Here is a 21137-nt window from a genome sequence, read left to right on the forward strand (position 1 = left end):
GGTAAAGCAATTAATAATAATTGGGATATTGGATTAATATTATCAATATTATTTAATCTCAGAATGAACTTAAATATAAGAATTAATAGTCAGACTATTAGTGATAAGATTGATAGTCAAAAGGGAAACAGCCCAGATTATAAAATAAAGTTCCAAATAATAAATTAAGTGTAAATAATATTTATTAACTATAAAACAATTAGGGGATTAGTTTGACAGTAATTATTCTATGATCAACGTGTAATAACGGGTTAATAATAAATTAATAAGAATTGACTTATAATTATTTAATTTTAATTAAATAATTGATTAATTAATTAATCAATTTAAGGTTAATAGATAGATAATAATCGGAGCTATAAATTTATAACTGAATTTATAATTATTAATTTATATATATAAATAATATAAATAATAAGGTAACAAAACATTTAATGAAATAAATAAATTTAATATTATTAAATTTTAGTAGAATAAGTAAAATATATAAAAATATATATTAAGATTTAGAAAGAGAAAATAATAATGAATTAAATAGAGAATGCTGACATGAGTAACGGATAAGAGGTAAAATCCTCTTCACTTAATATTTTAGGTTTTAATAGAAAATCGGTCCATAAGGAATAATCTGAAAGGATAATTCTAAGAGGTAATTAATAAAATTAGCTAAGACTATAGAATAAAATAAAAATAATAAATAGTCCAGGAAAAGAGTAATTAAGAATACCGTAATAAGACCGACCCAGGTAAGGAGAGAAGAATAAGTGAATAAGATAATTCTGGTTAATGAACTCGGCAAAAACGAAGTTCAGACGTTAGTCAAAAAGAGCGATAAAAATATATGTTGTACGACTGTTTACTAAAAACACAGCACTTTGCAAAAATAAAAATTGTAGAATAAAGTGTGAATTCTGCCCAATGTTCAATAATAAGAAAATATATTATAAAAGGTATATAAAAAAAGTTTGGGTAAATGGCGGTTTTATACTGAGAATCATAATGTAGCGAAATTCATTGGCTACTAAATCTAGTCCAGCATGAATGGAGTAACGATACAACAACTGTATCAACCAGAATCTTAGTGAAATTGGATTTGCAGTGAAGATACTGTATACCTAAAGGTAGACGAGAAGACCCTATGCAGCTTTACTATAATTTAATAAGTTGTTCTTATTTAATTAATTTTTAGTATATAAAGTAATATTTTGATATATAAATGAAATACTTTTATTTAATTAAATATTAACTAAATCATATATCTATATAAATGAATTTATCTTTATATAAATTATTATTTTAATTAATAATAATTATTAATGATGACAGCTTTAAATTGATAGTTTAAATGGGGCGTTGATTTCACAAAAAATAACTGAATATGTCCATATATAATTATAATATAAATTCTAATAAAATAATTAATGAAATATTCATTAATATTATTAAAAATAATTAATTTTATTAATTTAGATAAAATAATGTACAGTAAATTTGACTTGAAATCAAATAATAATATAAAAATATTATAAGAAATTTAATTAGAATAAAGATTAAATTAAAATAATTAATATAATAGTGAATAACTGTGCAATAATTTAACACTTACAAGTGAAAATTATACGTAAGTAAGGTATAGTGAACAGATCATTTTAATAGTACAAGTGATCGATTAACGGATAAAAGTTACGCTAGGGATAACAGTGTAATAACATGAGAGAGTAGATATTGTCAATGTTGTTTGCCACCTCGATGTCGACTCAACCTATCCTATTGGTAGTATCAGCTAATAAGGGTTTGACTGTTCGTCAATTAAAAGGTTACGTGAGTTGGGTTTAATACGTCGTGAGACAGTATGGTTTCTATCTTCTTTAGGATTTAGTTAATAAAGGTATATAATTTAGTACGAAAGGATTAGTTATAGTTAATCTATGATTTTACTGTTGTATAATTTTATTATTTAATTAATTTTAAATTAAAATTTATATTATTAATTTATATAAATTATAATTATTCATTTTAAATATTAATTATTAATTAATATTTAAATATATTATTTATTAAATTATGCAGGCAGTTAAGTTAAATTAATAAAAATTAAATATTGAATGCATTTAAAATATAAAATTAACCTTTAGAAACTATATATAATATATATATACCATATATATATATTATTATTTATATTATGTTAGATTAACATATTAATAGATTCATATCATTATTGGTTATGTATCATCTAATTAATATAATATTTTTTATACACTCCTTTTTATTTTTTATTTTTATTATTTATTATTTATGTTATAATGGCATAATTGGTATTGCGTTTGTTTTGTAATCAAAAGACTTTAGGTTCAAATCCTAATTATAACATTGGATTTTTATTATAATAATAATAATTATCTATTAATAAAATACATTTATTTATAAAAATATTAATTTTATATAAAATTTAATATATTAATCAATTAAAAATATATATATATATATTTAAATATTAAATATATAATTATAAAGAGATTTATAAAAATATATTTATATATTAATATAATCTATAATTAATAAAAAATAGATTATAAAGAATAAAAATAATAATATATTATAAAATATATTATTATAAAAGAAATAGTAAAGATAGAAGAAGTTTATATAAAAGAAATAAGAAATATATAAATGAGAGAGAGAAGAAAGAGAGATGTCAATAAAAACAAGAAGTAATTTTCAATTATTTCCATTTCATATAGTATCAGTATCACCTTGACCAATATTTATATCATTTGCATTATTATCATTAGGTTTAACTTTAGGATTATTAATGCATGGATATATAGGATCAATATATTGATTATATTTAGCAATAGGAGTTGTAATATCAACTATATTTTTATGAACTAGAGATATAATAATAGAAGGAACATATTTAGGTGATCATACAATAGCTGTAAGAAGAGGATTAAATATAGGATTTATATTATTCGTAATAACAGAAATATTAATATTTGTATCTTTATTTTGAACATATTTTCATTCAGCAATGAGTCCAACAATAGAATTAGGATGTGCATGACCTCCAGTAGGAATAACATCAATTAAACCAACAGAATTACCTTTATTAAATACAATAATATTATTATCAAGTGGGGCTACAGTAACATGAGCTCATGATTCAATATTATCTAAAAATAGAGAAGGTACTTTATGAGGTTTATTTATAACTACTATATTAATTGTTATATTTGTATTATGTCAAGTTTGTGAATATACTTCAGCTACATTTACTATAGCTGATAGTGTTTATGGTTCAGTATTTTATGCTACTACTGGTTTACATTTTATTCATATGGTTATGTTAGCTCTTATGTTAATTATTTGTTATGCTAGAATGTATTTTTATCAATTTACTACTACTCATCATGTAAATTTAGAAACAACTATTTTATATTTACATGTTTTAGATATTATATGATTATTTATTTATATAGTATTCTATTGATGAGGTTGTTAATCTTATTAAATTAATTTAAATTAATTATTATATTTATAATTATAATTATAATAATAATAATAATAATATATAAATATAAGAATAAAAATAAAGAGAGAGTATAAAGAATATATAATAATAATAAAGAATATATAATAATAATAAAGAATATATAAAAATAATAAAGAATAGATAATAATAATAAAAAGATAAAAGCGAATTTAAGTCAAATGGTTAGACAATCTGTCTTCCACACAGAAGGTATGGGTTCAAGTCCCATAATTCGTAAGAAAGCATAATGGTGTAATATGGTAAACATAATAGCCTCATGAGCTATAGATTCATGTTCAAATCGTGATTGTGCACAATAAATAAAAATGAATTATCGCTTAATGGTTAAAGCATTTCACTCATAATGAAACGATCTAAGTTCGATTCTTAGTAATTCAAAATGAATTTAAAAAATAGAGAGAAAATAAAAAAAGAGAAAATAAAATGAGAGAAATAATAATAAATAATATATTAAATGATGTACCAACACCATGAGCAATATATTTTCAAGATTCAGCAACACCAAATATGGAAGGAATAATAGAATTACATAATAATGTATTATTTTATTTATGTGTAATATTAGGATTTGTAACATATATATTATATAATGTAATAACAGTATATAATAAATCAGCAATGGCTTATAAATATATGAATCATGGACAATTTATAGAAATAATATGAACAACATTTCCAGCAATAATATTATTAATAATAGCATTTCCTAGTTTTATATTATTATATATATGTGATGAAGTTATAGCTCCAGCTATGACTATTAAAGCAATAGGATTACAATGATATTGAAAATATGAATATTCCGATTTTATAGATGAAAAAGGAGAAACAATAGAATTTGAATCATATATAATTCCTGAAGATTTATTAGAAGATGGTCAATTACGTATGTTAGATGTTGATGCTTCAGTTGTATGTCCTGTAGATACTCATATAAGATTTATAGTTACATCCGCTGATGTTATTCATGATTTTTGTATACCTTCATTAGGTATTAAAATTGATGCTGCTCCAGGTCGTTTAAATCAAACATCAGCTTTAATACAAAGAGAAGGAGTTTATTATGGACAATGTTCAGAATTATGTGGTGTTATGCATTCATCTATGCCTATTAAAATTGAAGCTGTTCCTCTAGCTGATTTTTTAGCTTGAATTGATGAACAATAATTTATTATAATTTATAATTTATAATTTATAATTTATAATAATAATAATTTATTTTATGATCTTTTGGTCTAACGGTTATGACATTGATTCTTCATATCAATAATATCGGTTCAACTCCGATAAAGATTATTTAATATTATTTTAATAAATAAATAAATAAATAAATAAATAAATATACAATATAGAATTAATTTAATTAAATAAATTAATTAATTATCTATAAAATTAATAATAAATAAATAAATAAATTTATTTATTAAATAAAGTAAAGGAAATAAATAGTAAAGTATTTATCAAAATTATAAAGAGAGAGAAAGAGAGAGATGGAAATAATATTATTAATATTAGGATCAATAGGATTAAATATAATAGATATCTATATAATGTTAGAAATATTAATAATGGGATGTACTGTAAATAGTATATGAATAAGTAATATAAATAATGATATGATAGGATTATTATATAGTTTAATACAAATAATAATAAGTGGTATAGAATCAGCAATAGGATTATCAATATTAGTAAGTTTTAATAGATTAAGAGGGTCAGATGAAATATTAAGAAGTTTATAAGAAAATGGTAAATATAATAGTATTTTCAACATTAATAGGATCTTTAATAAGTGGATTTTTAGGTAGATATATAGGTATAAAATGAAGTAGAGGAATAGTATGTTTATCTGTAATAATCTCATTAATAACAACATATATATTATATTTTAATGTTATGATAAATGATAATGAATATAGAAATATATTAATGAGTTGAATAAATGTAGATTATTTAAATATAGATTGAGGATTTATAATAGATAAAATATCAGTATCAGTATTAATACCTGTAGTAACAATATCAAGTTTAGTACATATATATGCAATAATATATATGGGACATGATCCACATCAACAAAGATTTTTTAGTTATTTATCCTTTTTTACATTTGGTATGATTGTATTAGTTACAGGTGATAATTTATTAATCTTATTTTTAGGATGAGAATTAATAGGAGTTGCTTCATATTTATTAATATCATTTTGATTTACACGTATAACTGCAGGTAAATCTGGATTAAATTCATTATTAATGAATAGATTTGGTGATACTTTTTTTATAATAGGATTAGGATTAATAATATATATAGTAGGAAGTTTAAATTTTGATACATTATTTAGTTTAAATAGTTATTTATCAACAGATATGTTAACTATAATATTAATATGTTTATTAATAGGTTCTGCTTCTAAAAGTGTACAATTTGGATTACATACATGATTATTAAATTCAATGGAGGGTTTGTAATTAGGGCTCTCCTTAAATTTCACTATATGCTGGAACATCTTTATATATATTTATATAAAATATATTGATCCTCAATATTATTTAGAATATTATTTAGAATATTATTTAGAATATTATTTAGAATATTATTTAGAATATTATTTAGAATATTATTTAGAATATTATTTATAATATTAGGAAAAATTCAATATATGAGACAATCAGCAGGAAACATTAATAATAATATTAATGGATCTTCAGAGACTACACGTGAAAAATATTATTATAATAATATTAATTTTATTTATTGATTAATTGGATTTACCGAAGGTGATGGAAATTTTATTGTTAATAAATCAGGTACTTTAGAATATAAAATAACTCAATCTTTTTCAGATGTTCAAGTTTTATATTATGTTAAAAAAGAATTAGGATTTGGAAGAGTTAGAGAACAAGATAAAAATAATAAAACTTGACATTATAGAGTTAGAGATAAAAAGAATTTATTAACAATAATAAATATTTTTAATGGTAATATATATTTACCATTAAAACAAATACAATTTAAAAGATTTATAGATGGTTATAATAAATATTATAAAACAGATATAAAATATATTAAATCAAATATAAATATATCCTTTGAAAATGCTTGATTAAGTGGATTTATAGATGCTGAAGGTTGTTTTACTTGTTCATACAAAGATAAAAACTTAAGTTTAAATAAAAAGAATAGAGTAAGTTTAAGATTTATATTAGCTCAAAAAACAACAATAGAAATAGCTAATGAATTAGGAAATCTATTAAAAGGAAGTGTAAATTATATGTCAAATTATGAAGGATATAATATAACTGTAGGAGTTAAAAATATGTATAATTTAATGATATATTTACGTAAATATAAATTAAGAACAAAAAAGAATATACAATATTTAAGTTTTTATAGAATATATGAATTAGTAAGATATAAATCACATTTAAAAGAGGAAGGATATAATAGAGTAAAAAAATTAATTGATAAATATAAAAGATTATTAAAATAATAATATTAAGATATAGTCCAAACAATTATGTGAATAATTGAGAATATATCTATAAAAAGATATATAAATAAAATAGCCAACACCCGTATCATCATTATTACATGCAGCATGTTTAGTAATAGCAGGGGTATATTTATTAGTAAGATGTTCATATATAATAGAATATAGTCCAATAATATTAATAATAATATTAGTATTAGGGGGAATATCAACATTAGTTTCAGGATTAATGGCAGTAGTATCAAATGATATAAAAAGAATAATAGCTTTATCTACAATGAGTCAAATTGGAATAATGATGTTAGGAATAGGAATATCAGCATATAATTTAGCAATATATCATTTAATATGTCATAGTTTTTTTAAAGCTTTATTATTTATGTCCGCAGGGGCAATAATACATGCTGTATTAAATGAATATCAAGATATTCGTACATATGGAGGTTTTCATAAATTTTTACCTTTAACATATATTTGTATATTTATTGCTTCATTATCTTTAATGGCATTACCAGGATTAACAGGATATTATAGTAAAGATATAATTATAGAAACTTTATATGGTTCATATACCTTTACAGGTTATATAATATATTGATTTGCATTAGCTTCAGCTACATTAACATCAATATATTCCGTGAGATTAATATATTATGTATTTTTTAATAAACCAAATAATCCAAAATATATATATAAATATATGAATGAAAATGCAATATTAATGTATATACCAATGATAATATTAGCTTTATTAAGTATATTTATTGGATATTTAGCTAAAGATTTATATTTAGGTTTAGGTACACCAATATATAATTATGTATATATTCATCCTAATAATTTAGCAGCTATAGATACAGAATTTAGTTTAAATTCAGATATTAAATTATTACCTTTAATTAATTCAATAGTAGTATCTATAATATTATTAATTATGTATGAATTATTTTATAATAAATTATTTATTTATAATAATCCTATATTAAAATTAATATATAGTTTATTTAATCAAAAATTATATTATGATCAAATATTAAATAATTATGGTTTAAGATCTTGATTATATATTTCTTATTTATTAAATACTTATATTGATAAAGGTGTTTTAATATTTTTAGGTCCTTATGGCTTATCTTTTATTAGTTTAACATTTTCTAATTTAGTTAATAAATTAGTTTTCTTTAATTTAGGTCTTATTATTGAATTAATATTCTTTTCTATATTTTTAGCATTATTCTTAAATTCTTATACTTTATTTTATATGTTTATTGCATTTATTATATTTATTTGAATTTAATTATATACTTAATTATAGTTTTTAATTTAATTTAACTTTATTTATTATAAATATAAATATAAATATAATATTATTTATATTTATATAATAATAATATATTAATTATAATATATTAATAAAAATAGTAAATTTATGTAAAATATAAATGAATTAAGTAAAAGAGATGCCACAATTAATACCATTCTTCTTTTTAAATACCTTATTTTATGGTTATTTAATATTATTTATTTTATTAATTTTAGTATCTATCGTAATATTACCTTATATATTAAAATTAGATATAATTAGATCTATAATAGTTAGATTCTAATTTATAATTTATAATTTATAATTTATAATTTAAATATGTTTATATTTAAATATATAATAATAATATAATATAATATAATATAATATAATATAATATAGGAAGGAGGTTAAATAAAGAGGAGTTTATAATTTAAGAGGTTAAAATATTTCTTTGATAAGGAAAAAATAGATGTTCAAATCATCTTAGACTTAGATTTAGATTTAAACTTAAATATAAAAGGTAATATAAAAGTTCCCATAGCTTAATCAGGTTAGAGCAATAAATTGAAGCTTTATTGGTAAAAGTTCAAATCTTTTTAGGAACAATAAATAAGGGAGAGTAAAATAATAAAAAGGAAAGAGAGATATCTAAATTTATATAAATAAATAAATAAAGGATCAAAAGAAGAGAGAGATATATAAAATGCAATTAGTATTAGCAGGTAAATATATAGGAGCAGGAATAGCTACAATAGGATTATTAGGAGCAGGTATAGGAATAGCAATAGTATTTGCAGCATTAATAAATGGTACAGCAAGAAATCCAGGTGTTAAAGATACTTTATTCCCTTATGCAATTTTAGGTTTTGCTTTATCTGAAGCAACAGGTTTATTCTGTTTAATGATTTCATTCTTATTATTATATGGTGTTTAATTTATAATTTAAATATCTTTATAATTTATATTTTATATAATTATAATAATTATATTTATATTTAATATATATATATATATGTTTAAATAGCTTAATTGGTAAAGCGGTATACTGTTAATATATTTGATTTAGGTTCAAGTCCTAATTTAGACTTTCTTTAATTTAGTGTTTAGTATTTAGTATATATTATATATATATATATATAATGGATTGATGGCAGAATTTGGTTATTGCGTAATACTTGAGATATTATTACTTTTATAGTAGTGTAGGTTCAAGTCCTACTTAATCCGTATATATTTTAATATATTTATAATATATATAATATATATAATATATATATATTATAAAGGGAAGATTTTCAATGCTGGTAGTTGAAGCTGAACTGTAAACTCAGTGATTTTATATCCTCGTGTGTTCAATTCACACTCTTCTCATTAAGTTTTAGTTTTAATTATATAAATATTTTATTAATTCATTATTTATAATAATAATAATTATATTAATTATAATATAAATATAAAAATATATTGAATTAATAATTAATAATGAAAAAAGAGAGAGAGATTATAAAAAGATTAAAAGAGAGAAAAGATGTATTTTGATTTTAATATATTAGATGTAACATTATTAGGATATTATATATTAATAAGTACAACATCATTTGAATCCTTAGGTATATTAATAGGTACAATAATACCAGTAATAACAGAATTATGATTTAATAGTTCTCAATTATTTGCAATATTATATACATTAATATATGTAGGAGCTGTAGTAATATTATTTGTATTTATATTATCTGTTTTAAATAAAAAAGAAGAATATGAATATCAATATAGTAGTTTATTTATAATATTATTAATATTATTTTTAGATGATTTAGATTATAATGATTCTAATGATTATAATTTAAATACAGTTAATATATTTGATAATTTTAATTTATTAAATATAAATAATAATTCTGATTTAACTACTATTGGTAATTTATTATTTACAGAATATTCATTTTTATTAATAATATTAGCTTTTACTTTATTATTAAGTATTATAGGTATTATAGTAATAATTAAAAGAAATACTAATACTATAAAATAATTAAATATAAATTTATATTTAATTATATATATATATTTAATTAGGAATATATATATATAAAATTAGGAATATATAACATATATATAATATATATGATATATAATAAAAGTAAAGAAAGAAATATAAATGTCAGTAATATCAATAACATTAGAAATAATAGAAAGATTAGAATATATATTTTATATATTAATATTTATATTAGGTGTATTATTAGGAGTAGCATATTTAACTGTAGCAGAACGTAAAACAATGGGATATATGCAAAGAAGATTAGGACCAAATGCAGTAGGATATTATGGAATATTAATGGCAATAGCAGATGCTTTAAAATTATTAGTAAAAGAAATAATATTAGTACATAATGGAGAATGAATATATATGATAGGAGCACCATTAATAACATTATTTTCAGTATTATTAAGTTTAAGTATAATACCTTTTAATACAGGATTAGGAATATTAGAAGGAGAATATTCATTAATATTTTTATTAGGTACTGGATCATTAGGTATATTAGGTACAGTAATAGCTGGATGAATGTCAAATAGTAAATATACTATATTAGCTTCAGTTAGAACAACAGCTCAATTAATAAGTTATGAATTAATATTAACAACAATAGTATTTATATTAGTATTATTAATACATTCATTAAATATAGAAACAATAATAGATAGTCAAGTTTATATTAATTATATTATTCCTTTATTTCCTTTAGGTTTAATATATTTTATAGGTGCATTAGCAGAAAATGCTAGACCACCATTTGATAATATAGAAGCTGAATCTGAATTAGTATCAGGTCATATGACTGAATTATCAGCATCACCATTTGTTATATTCTTTTTAAGTGAATATACATCAATGGTATTAATGTCAATGTTAATAACAATATTATTTTTTGGAGGTTATTTAGCTTGACCTTTTGATATTAATAAATTATTATTCTTAAATTTATTATCTCAAAATAATTTATATTGATTTTTAGAAGGTTTAATATTTAGTACTATATTCGCTCTTAAAACTAGTTTCTTTTTATTTACTTATATATGAGTTAGAGCATCATTTCCTAGATTAAGATTTGATTTACTAATTTTATTCTGTTGATATGTTTTATTACCTTTATTATTCGCATTTTGTTTAGTTATCCCTTGTTTATTATATTCATTTGATTCCTTAACTTTAATCGCTTAATTTCTTATTTATTTATTTATTTATTATTTTTATGTTATAACTTAATTTATCTTTAATTAATTTTATATAATAATAATAATAATAATAATAATTATAATAATAATAATAATAATTATTATAATACTAATAATATTTATATATCGATATAATTATAATACTAATAATATTTATATATTGATATAATTATTATAATAATATTTATAGATAGATATAGATATAATAATAATAATAATAATATTAATAATATTTATATATTTATATTTATATAATAATAATTATAAAGAGAGAGGGGGGTTATAGTTTAATGGTAGAACAATTGCTTTGCAAGCAATTAGTTTAGGTTCAAGTCCTGATAACTCCATATAAAGAGGGTTCTGTAGCTTAATTGGTTTAAGTATCATTTTGTCACAATGAAGGTTATCTGTTCGAATCAGGTCAGAATCGTAATATTTATTAAGGAAATTTAATCATTGGTAAGATATGTTATTTGCTATATAATTGAAGAAATTCTGTGTAGGTTCAATTCCTACAATTTCCGTATATTATTTATATTTATATTTATATTTATATTTATATTTATATTTATATTTATCTTTATCTTTAATTTAATAGGTAAAATATTAAAATACGAATTTAAATATATTGGTTCAATTCCAATAAGATAATTTATTATATATGAATATTAATAAGAATTATTTATTTTAATTATATATAAATATGAATTATGATTATGACGAAATAGGTAAACGTGGTTAGTTTAGGACTAATTTATATATCGGTTCAAATCCGATTAATCATAAAATAATAAAGAATAAAATTTGTAAAAAGGATAATTATAATATAATTTAATATAAATAAATAAATAAAGATTTAATATTATAACAAATATATTATAAATAATAAAATATAATAATTATAATAATTATTATATATATAAAAGAAATAAGAATAAATGATAAATTTAATATATTTAAATTTTTATGGATTAATAGGTTTAATAAGTTTATGTAGAAATAAATTAATATCAATAAGACAAAATAAAAATATAATAGGAAAAGGTGTATTAATAATATGTATAATAAGTTTATATATAGTAATAAATGAATTAAAAGAAATAAATATAAATGATTATGGTTATTTAAGAGTATGTAATATATTAAATATTAATTTTGGTTATGATGGAATAGGATTAATATTTTTAATATTAACAATATATTTAGGAATAATAAGTATAATATCTAATTGAGAAAATATAGTAGAAAAAAAAGAAGTATATATGATATTATTAATGTCATTAATTATATTAATGGGATTAAATTTTATATGTTTAGATTTAATAAGTTTTTATATCTTATTTGAAAGTACATTAATACCATTATATTTAATGATAGGTATATATGGAGGATCAAATAAAAATAAAGCAGCTTATTATGTATTAATATATACTTTATGTAGTTCTTTATTTATGTTATTATCAATAGTTATGATATATATATTATATAATAATGTTGATTTTATTACTATTAATAGTAAAATTATATCTATGGAATTACAAAGTGTATTATTAATAGGTTTAATGATAGGTTTAGGTGTTAAAACTCCTTTAGTACCTATACATACATGATTACCAACAGTTCATTCTGAATCACCTTTAGGAGGTTCAATATTATTAGCAGGTATAATATTAAAATTAGCTATATATGGAATAATAAGAATATTATTATCAAATATATCAGAAATATCATTATTATATGCACCAATATTATATGTAATAGGAATAATAACAATAATATATAGTAGTTTAGTTACTTTAAGTCAAACAGATTTAAAAGTAATTATAGCTTATAGTTCAATTAGTCATTTAGGAGTATGTATATTAGGTATATTTTCTAATAATTTATTAGGTATAGTTGGATCATTATTATTATGTTTAGCTCATGGTTTAGTATCACCAGCTTTATTTATATTAATGGGAGGTGTATTATATGATAGATATCATAATAGAGTATTATTTTATTATCAAGGTTTAACTCAATTTATGCCAATATTTGCTATATATTTAGTATTCTTTAGTTTTTGTAATACTGGTACACCTTTAAGTTTTAATTTTATTGGTGAATTCTTATGTATTTCAGGTGCTATTATTAAACATCCAATAATTGGAGTATTTACAGCTGCTTCTGTATTATTATCTGCATGTTATCAATTTAAATTAACTAATAAATTAACTTCCGGGACATTCTCTAAATATTTACATGTAACTTATGATTTATTATATAGAGAACATTTTATTTTATTATTTTTAGCTATACCTACATTAATTTTAGGTATAGTTCCTAATTTTATAAGTAATATTTTATACTTATCATCTAATGCTTTAATTTATTCAATTATTGTTTAAATTAATTAATTATATTTTATATTTTAATTAAATTATTTAAAGTTTAATTAATTATATAATAATAATAATAATATTAGTATTATTAATGTTTAGTGTTAATGGTTAACATATTAATTGCAAATTAATTTTCTGTGAGTTCGATTCTCATCTAAACATTATTTAACTATATTTATGTCATTGTGGTGGAATTGGTAGTCACAATACACTTAAAATGTATTGCTTTTATTAGCGTATAAGTTCAAGTCTTATCAATGACATTTATTTACCCCTATTTCTTATTTACCCTTATCTCTTATTTACCCTTATCTCTTATTTACCCTTATTATTAATTTAAATAAAATTAATAAATGGAATATATTTAATCTAATATATACTATATAATAATATAATAATATATATAGTATATTCCTTTCTTGAGGAAATACTTATCAATTTATAAAATGTATATTCTTATTAAAATGAATCTTGATATTATCTTTGATAGGTCCACATTAATGTAATAAATCTCGATATTATCTTTGATAGGTCCATATTAATGTAATGAATAGTAGATATTATCTTTTATAGAAAGGGTCACTAATTCATTTTATTAATGAATCATAGATAAATTTATTTTATTAATGAATCATAGATAAATTCATTTTATTAATGAATCATAGATAATTTATTTTATTAATGAATCGTAGACTAATAGGTAAGTCACTTGTATTTGGGACAAGTTTATAATAGTTCGAATCTATTCGATTCAATAATAATATATATATTAATATTAATAAATAAGGGGAAAGTAGTTTAAATGGTAAAACGTTTGACTTTTAATCAATTTATATTCGGTTCAAGTCCGATCTTTCCTATTAATATATAAATATAAATATAAATATAAATATAAATATAAATATAAATATATATATATATGGTAAATATAATTTAAAAGGTTAAAATGAATACTTGTGGCGTATTTTATCTGAGTTCAATTCTCAGTGTTTACCCTAATAAATAAATAAATAATTAATTAATTAATTAATTAATAATGTTAATATAGTTTAATTGGTTAAAACGATTGTCTCATATGCAGTAGATGTTAAGTTCAAGTCTTGCTATTAATATAAATAAAATAAAATAATAAATAAGAAATATAACAATTTGTGTAAATATAATATAATATAATTATATTAAAATGATAAAAGAGAGTATAATAGAATAATAAATGGAAAGATCAAGATTAATAAAAATAATAAGAGGATTAATAGTAAAATTATGAGAATGAGATAGAGAGAATAAAAGAGGGATAAAATTAGAAATAAAACGTATAATATTAATATTAGAGATAAGAATAAGAGATACAATAAGAATGGAAATAAATAATCGTATAAGATGATTAAAAGTAAGAAATAATTTAGAAAGAATAAATCATATAAATGATTTTAAATTAATAAGTTATAATTTTAATAAAGGAGAATTAATAAGAAAAACGATAGTAAGTAAATTAATAATAATATTATTAGAAAAAGTATTAACAGGGATAAGATATATATCAAGGGAAGAAAATAAATTAAAAAGTGTAATAAATCCTATAATAATAAGTAAACCAGTGATAAAAGAGAATTTATCAAAAGTTAATATAATATTTTATTATAATTTACCTAATTATAAATCTTATGATTGATCAAATAGAGTATTAAAATATAATATAATAAGAAAAGATATAAAAAGATTATCAAATACTTTAATAAATAATAAATTAAATAATAATAAAAGTAATGAATTATTATTAAAATTAAATAATAATTTAAATATAAATATATTTAATAATATATTAGATATGAGAAATAATAATAAAATAAATTCAGAAATAAATAAATTTATAAATCTAAATAAAATAAATTTATTAAATAATAATAAATTATTGATAAATTTAAATAATAATTTAAAATTTAATACTTTAAAAAGAATTAAATCAAATATAATTAAAAATAATATAGCTAATATTTATACAAATAGAGTTTTAATAAATTTATTAAATAATAATACATTAAAAGGTAATAATAAATTAATTATAAATAATATAAATAATATTTTAATAAATTTAAATATAGATATTAATAATAAATATTTATATAATTTATCTAATAATAAAATAATAATTAATGTAATTAATAATATTATAAATAATATATATTTATCTAAATTAAATAATAATAATAATAATAATAATAATAATAATCTTATATTAAATAATAATAATAATAATAATAATAATCAAAGAATATTAGTCCGTAATTATCATACAATAATTGAAAAAGGAGATAAAGTGGAATTAATAAAATTAATAAATAAAATAAAAGGTAATAAAAGATTAAATATATCAAAAGAATATAAAGGAGAAATAGAAAATAAATGAGATATAGAAAATATTAAAAATAATTTAATAAGAGATAAAGAGATAGATAAAAATAAAGATATAAGAATAATAAAAGAAGATAGAAATAATTTAAGATATATAATATGATCAATGGATAAATTATTAGGTAATTTAAATGAGGAATCAGGAATAAATAAAGAATATAGGGATAATAAATTAAATATAATAATATCAAAATATTTAGATAATAAAGAGGTAGAGATAAAACCAATAAATTTAAAATATGAATATAATAATAGTGAAATATTAATAAAATTAAATAGAAAAGGAGTATCAAAAAGAACAAGAACTTTATCACGTAGATTTAGATTTAGATTAAATAAAAGAATATCATTATTAAATGAAAAAATAATATTAGAAAATGAAATAAGAACTAAAAATATAAATAATTTAAGATTAGAGAATATAATATGAAATATTTCAAATAATATAAAAGATATATTAATAGAATCAGATAAATTAATAAATTCAAATGAATTAAAATTAAGATATAATGATATAAAAGATTATTATGAAAATAAAAGGGAATTAAATAATAATTTAAAATATAAAAATATAGTAGGATGATCATTATTATTAAAAGGTAAAATAGGTTTAAGAAAAGGTAAAAATAGATCAAATAGAATATTAATAACAAAAGGATCATTTAAAAATATATTATTAAATAGAGGTTTATCAAAAGATAGATTAAAATTAAATTATATTAGTAATAATCAAATGAAATCTTATTTAGATAAACATACTAATAATGGTAAATTAGGTATAAATATGACACTTAATATTATTTAAATAAATTAATTTATTTATTATTAATATAATTAATTTATTTATTTATTTATTTATTAATTATAATTTAAATAATCTTATAATCTTATAATTAATCTTTATTATTAATATTAATTAATTAATTTAATTAAATATTAAATATTATATAATAATAATAATAATAATTTATAATTTATAATTTATTATTTATAATTTATATTTTATATTTATATTTATAAAATAATGGAAAATCATAAAAAAGAGGATTATATATATTATAAGGAAGAGAGGTATATATAATTAATAATAAAGGTGGATAAATATATAAGAAATATATATAAATACTAGATGGAGAGTTAATATAGATAAATATAAGTTAATATAAATAAATAAATTAAGGTTAATAAATATATATATAATATGTGAAATAAAAGTTATATATATATATAATATAAGATATAAGATAATAGATAATAGATATAAAAAGGGTATATAAAAAGGATATATAAAAAGGATATATAAAAAGGATATATAAAAAGGGTATATAAAAGAGATAATATAAGGATAATAATAAAGGTAAATAAAAGCAGATAGAGACCGAATGGTTAGGTGCTTCTTTTGGGTAGAAGAATTAGTTAGTTCAATTCTAGCCTATCTGAAATAAAATATAAAGCTCTTTTAGTTTAATAGGTTAAAACATATTACTTCTAATAATATAATTAACGTTCAATTCGTTAAAGGAGTGAAGATATAGAATAAAATAAGGAGTGAAGATATTGAATAAAATAAAGAAGATATTGAATAAAATAAAGAGTGAAGATAAAGATTATATAATAATATAATATAATATAAAATATATAGGAATTTAGTTAAATGGTATAACATCAGATCTACACTCTTAAATTAATGGTTCAATTCCATTAGTTCCTATATAAAGAAATAAAAATAAAGAATTTAATAAAAGAAAGAGTATGATGTCGGCTCAGATTAAACGTTATCTAAGGACATGATACATGCAAATCGAACGATTATGATATAAAATTATGAAATATAATAAATATATAATAATAGTGGTGTAAAGGTGAGTAATATATTGAAATATGAACTATAGAGGAATTAGAAATAAATTTAAAAGGATATATATATATAGAAATATATAAATATAAGAATAAATTATATTAAATAAGAAGAATATAAGATTATAGTCAAGTCAATAATAGAATAGGTAGTAGGAATATTAAGAGATAAACCTAGCCGAAGATCTATAATTAATAATGAAAGTTATAATAATCACATTGATTAAGAAAAAGATCAATATAAAAGATGTAATATATGAGAGAATATATTATATATAATACAGCAGTAAGGGATATTAGACAATGATCGAAAGATTGATCTAGTTACTTAGAAAGATGAAAATTATAAATAAAAAGAAGAAGAATAAGAATGAAGAATATAAAATCAATATATATTATAAAATAAATAATGATAATATAGTATATAGAAGTCTTAACAAAAATTAGTGCCAGCAGTTGCGGCTAAACTAAGGAGGCAAACGTTAATCATTAAAGGCTTAAAGGATCCGTAGAACGAATAAAAAAGAATAGAGTTAAATAAGAAAAATAATGAATAATAATTATGAGAGATGAAATGTAATGATAATTATTAGACAATCAATAGTGAAGATAGAATTTAATATTTAACTGACGTTGAGGGATGAAGGCATGAGTAATAAACCGGATTAGATACCCGAGTAATTCATGCAGTAAACGATGAATACTAAAAAAATAAGCGAAGGCTAAAGTATTCCGCCAGGTGAGTATATTCGCAAGGATGAAATCCAAGACAATAGACGGTTACAGGTGTAGGCAGTGGATTGTGTTTTTTAATTCGATAATCCTCGATAAATCTTACCATTATTTGAATAATATATATATATATATTACAAATGTTACATCGTTGTTTAAAGTCTGTGCTTTAAGGTTATGATTAATTTCATAAACAGACGAAATTCCATAATTATAATAAAGAATATAAATATATATCTTTTTATTTAAGAAAAGAGATATTATAATGGAACTACAACAAATCCTGATGACTTAAATATAATGGGCTAAAGACGCAATACAAAATATTTAAATAAAATTAAATAAAATAATTAAAATAATTAATATTTAATAAATAATAAAAATAAATATATAAAATATATTTTAATAAATATATGTAATATGAATTAATATCTGAAATTCGATATTATGAAAAAGGAATTGCTAGTAATCATAATTCATTAAATTATGGTGAAATTCATCCCTGTTTCGTACTAATTACTCATCATTCGCTGGAATGTGCTCTAATTAAAAAATATAATATTATTTTAATAATAATAATTATATTATAATTCATTATTTTAATATTATATTATCAATTAGTAACTAACCAGTGAGAAGTTGAAATACAGTTATCGTTGAGGAATCAGCGGTGGGTTGTTAAATTAACTTATAATGTCATATTATTCTATTTAATTAATTATTTATTTATATATTTTTAATAAAATTATATAAATAAAATTATATATATAAAATTATATAAATAAGATTATAAAATATAAGATTATATAATAAAATATAAGATTATATATAAATATAAGATTATAAAATATAAGATTATATAAATAAGATTATATATAAATATAAGATTATATATAAATATAAGATTATATATAAATAAGATTATATATAAATAAGATTATATAAAGGTCCGTAGTTTAACGGTAAAACAATAGCCTTCAAAGCTAGATTTAAGAGTTCAAATCTTTTTAGACCTGATTTAATAATAATAATAATAATATTACCTTAATATATATATATATATATATTATAATATAAATTAATAAGAATAAAGTATTTATTAAAATAAAATAAAATAAAATAATAATAAATAAAAGAGAGAGAGAGAATAAATATATATAAGAATAAATTGTATAATTAGTAAATTAAAGAGAAATGAATATATAAGAGAGAGAGAATAAAAGAGAGAAATGGTAGCAACAAGAAAAACACAACCATATTTAAATTTAGTAAATGCTTATATGATAGATTCACCAGAACCTTCATCAATAAGTTATTGATATAATATAGGAAGTTTATTAGGATTATGTTTAATAATTCAAATATGTTCAGGTATATTTTTAGCTATGCATTATAGTTCAGATATATCATTAGCATTTGATTCAATAGAACATATAATGAGAGATGTAAATGGAGGATGATTAATAAGATATATACATGCAAATGGAGCTTCATTTTTCTTTATATGTTTATATTTACATATAGGAAAAGCTTTATATTATGGTTCATATCGTAAACCAAGAATATTAGTATGAGTTATAGGTGTAATAATATTAATAGCTACAATTGGAACTGCATTTTTAGGATATTGTTTAGTTTATGGACAAATGTCACATTGAGGTAAAATAAGAATTGCCTTAAATATTGTTATTTTATTAATAATTAATTATATATTAAATAATAATAATAATATAATAAATATAATATGTAAATCAAGATTTGATATTAATAATTATAATGGTCCATTAAATAAAGATATATTATCAATAATATATGGATCATTATTAGGAGATGCCCATGCAGATAAAAGAAAAGGTAGTAAAGGAACAAGAATATCTTTTTATCTAGAAAATACACATAAAGATTATTTATTATATTTACATAATTTAATAGCTAATTTAGGTTATACTAATATAAATATACCTAAAATAATAACAAGATTAGGTAAAGGAGGAAAAATAAGACAAATATTAATATTTCATACTTGAACTTATGAATTATTTAATAAAATATATGAAGAATGATATGATATAAATAATAAGAAAAGAATACCAAAATCATTAGATATATATTTAACTCCTTTAGCTTTAGCTATATGAATTATGAATGATGGATATAAA

The 21137-nt window shown here is 18.7% G+C and overlaps 10 non-coding genes across 10 annotated transcripts; all 10 read left to right on the plus strand.

Moving 5' to 3' along the window:
- Positions 1-2300: 2300 nt before the first annotated feature.
- FOA43_003203 lies at positions 2301-2373 on the plus strand. Its single transcript has one exon. It is a non-coding gene; the product is annotated as a tRNA-Thr (tRNA).
- A 6511-nt stretch (positions 2374-8884) lies between these two features.
- FOA43_003205 lies at positions 8885-8958 on the plus strand. The gene has a single exon. It is a non-coding gene; the product is annotated as a tRNA-Phe (tRNA).
- A 409-nt stretch (positions 8959-9367) lies between these two features.
- On the plus strand, positions 9368-9440 carry FOA43_003206. Its single transcript has one exon. It is a non-coding gene; the product is annotated as a tRNA-Asn (tRNA).
- Positions 9441-9494: 54 nt separating this feature from the next.
- On the plus strand, positions 9495-9580 carry FOA43_003207. Its single transcript has one exon. It is a non-coding gene; the product is annotated as a tRNA-Ser (tRNA).
- A 2292-nt stretch (positions 9581-11872) lies between these two features.
- FOA43_003208 lies at positions 11873-11943 on the plus strand. The gene has a single exon. It is a non-coding gene; the product is annotated as a tRNA-Ala (tRNA).
- A 9-nt stretch (positions 11944-11952) lies between these two features.
- FOA43_003209 lies at positions 11953-12026 on the plus strand. Its single transcript has one exon. It is a non-coding gene; the product is annotated as a tRNA-Asp (tRNA).
- Positions 12027-14156: 2130 nt separating this feature from the next.
- Positions 14157-14240, plus strand: FOA43_003210. Its single transcript has one exon. It is a non-coding gene; the product is annotated as a tRNA-Leu (tRNA).
- Positions 14241-14764: 524 nt separating this feature from the next.
- On the plus strand, positions 14765-14837 carry FOA43_003211. Its single transcript has one exon. It is a non-coding gene; the product is annotated as a tRNA-Lys (tRNA).
- Positions 14838-15015: 178 nt separating this feature from the next.
- Positions 15016-15089, plus strand: FOA43_003212. The gene has a single exon. It is a non-coding gene; the product is annotated as a tRNA-Met (tRNA).
- Positions 15090-18029: 2940 nt separating this feature from the next.
- On the plus strand, positions 18030-18100 carry FOA43_003213. The gene has a single exon. It is a non-coding gene; the product is annotated as a tRNA-Val (tRNA).
- Positions 18101-21137: the final 3037 nt, after the last annotated feature.

This window comes from Brettanomyces nanus, mitochondrion (assembly GCF_011074865.1).
Source record: "Brettanomyces nanus strain CBS 1945 mitochondrion, complete genome".
Lineage (NCBI taxonomy): Eukaryota > Fungi > Ascomycota > Pichiomycetes > Pichiales > Pichiaceae > Brettanomyces > Brettanomyces nanus.